The following is a 2,500-nucleotide window of genomic DNA, read 5'->3' as shown; positions in this document are numbered from 1 at the left end:
CTTTGGTGAACTTTCCAATAAGCTTTTTTGCCCAGCTCAATTTTTTACGGATCCTGTCGGATCTGGCGGCGGCATTGGCAGCAGACCACCGCGACGAATCGAGCCGTCCGTACCTGCGTAAAACGAGATCCGGCACGACCGTCCGCAGCGATGGGATCGCCAGGCCACCGGCCTTAATTTCCGCATGGAAATACGCTTTTGGAACGTCCTGTGGTAACCTCAACCATTTCCTTACTGCGCCTCGGATCTCGATGTCGAGCATTCTTAAACGATCATCCGAAATCGTTCCTAGCACGAGACCGTGCATGAACCTCGGGATCAGATGGCCTCTCACAATTTCGAGCCGCTGTTGTGGCTTGAGAGGCGCCTTGGAGATATTGTCCAGGGCCTTACGCACCTCCTGCTCGAGCATCAGAGCGCCGGACGACTCAAAGTCCACGCCGAGATAACGCCAACGTTCCACGCAAGACACCTGTCGAAGTTTCTTCCTACCGACAGAGAACACCCTCTCCGTCAGGTAGTGGTGCTTCTTGCGTTTCCCGTCAGGTACCATCGATAAGGCGGAGCTTTTACCATGGTTGATATTGAGGCCGACCATTTCAGCCACCTGCACAACACGATCGATGGATTCCTGCATCCCTACTTTCGAGCCTGCAAGCAGGACTAGGTCATCAGCATAGGCTAGGGCCGAGATTTGCTCATTCTCCAACCTATAACCGACTCCCTTTGGCAGCGATGCAAGAATTAGGTCCAGCGCCATGTTGAACAATATGGGTGAAAGGGGGTCCCCCTGTCTCACTCCGCGACCCATCTTTACAGGTTTACCAACCTTACCCTTGACGGCTAGTACAGTGCTAGCCGTTTCGTATAAGTTGGCCACATAGCTGCAGAATCCATCAGGCAGTCCTCTCGCCCTAAGCAAATCGACAAGAGCCGCATGCGACACCGTATCGAATGCCTTGGAGAAATCGAGCACCGCAATGTGGCATTCTCGCAGCTTTTTCCTGCTATCCCCCAGCACCGCGTCGAGCACGGCTGTGTTCTCTAGAGTGCCATCTGCACTCACGAACCCGCGCTGACGCATGTCGGGTGGGCAACAGGCGAGCAGTCTCTTCGCCAGGATACTGTGCATGTGTCTGAGTGGTATCGACGCAATAGATATTGGCCGATAGTCACCCGGGCACTTTGGAGCATCACTTTTCGGGATAAAGACTGTTCGGCACTGCCGCAATGGATCGGGAATGGAACCTTGTACCATCCAATGGTTGAATATTTCCGCCTTCGATGATGCAGGAATGGCTCGCCAGTCTTCCGCACGAATTCCATCCGGACCCGGCGCAGTCCTCATGTCTATGCTGGACGCTTTCACCTCATCGATCGTGATCGGCGCCCACAGCTTGGTGTAGTCGTCCACACCCCCGGAGGGGAGCCCACGCCGAAGGCTTTTTAGGGCCTCAGACGTGGGACCCGAGGCGCTAGACACGGTTTCGAGGATCGGTCGCCAAAAGGTTTCCATCTCCTCTAGGCCATGCCTCGCGTCCCGGGTGTGTCCGTCTATTACTTCAGCTGCTGCACGACTGGGACACTTCCGAAACAACTCCTGCATCCTTGCGTACTCTACTCGTCTCCGCTTTCGGCGCGACATTGAGTCTGACGCAGCTTGGATGTCACAATCATAATTCTTACGGCGTCGGCGACTCCTGGTTTTCGCCCCCGGCTCGCAGCGCCGCTTCCGTCTCTCGACCGCCCGAAGGAGGTCTTCGAGAACATGCGCCGCGTTCGGGCCGATTGGGGTTTCTACCGTTTGGCAGGGTTCAGCGACAGGTGGGTCTTCAGGGTTGCTCCCTATAACGATCGAAGGCCGCGCTTCCAAGGCACCTTCAGTGCTCGAACCCCCTCTCGCAATGGAATCAGCAGCCGAGAACGCCAATTCCTCCAGGCAGGTTTGCACCAACCCTTTGTATTTGACGCTACGGCGCTGACCCTTAACCGCCTCCAGCGTCCTATGGAGCTGGGGTAGTTTGGCGAGAAGGTCTACGTTACCGCACTTCCCGGTATCTCTTGTCAGCTGCGCCTCGACTCGTGCCATGAGGAGCAACTCTTCCTCATTCCACCTGCGCTTCACCGAAGCTGGAGCCGCTTCTGCGTTGGCCTCGACGGGATGGGCTCTACGCTTGTGAACCCCTAGTCCCGTCTTGGTGTTGAATGTGCGGTTGCACATTGGACAGATCCAACCAGGCGCCCGCCCAACAGTCCCGCCGGGAACGTCGGGTCGAACCACCGGGGAGGGAATGACCGTGCTCCCCGATTCCTGTGGGAGATCGGGGCGGTCGAATAAATTCTTATTTCGACTTGTTGCAAGGTAAATTCCCCTGGTGGCCGGGCCGCAAACCCAACCACGGGGTTCGCCCACGGTTTTTGCTAGGTCCCAACCGAAGAAAACCGCTAGGCTTGAAGGTCTCCGTAGAGACCAACCATCGGGACTGCTGTGAGGGATCTC

General features: G+C 56.5%; 1 pseudogene; it reads right to left on the bottom strand.

Moving 5' to 3' along the window:
* The window catches only part of LOC125076751, an 8,112-nt pseudogene that overhangs the window by 2,282 nt on the left and 3,330 nt on the right, over positions 1 to 2,500 (bottom strand).

This window comes from Vanessa atalanta, unplaced genomic scaffold (assembly GCF_905147765.1).
Source record: "Vanessa atalanta unplaced genomic scaffold, ilVanAtal1.2, whole genome shotgun sequence".
Lineage (NCBI taxonomy): Eukaryota > Metazoa > Arthropoda > Insecta > Lepidoptera > Nymphalidae > Vanessa > Vanessa atalanta.
This window is presented reverse-complemented; position numbering and strand designations above follow the sequence as displayed.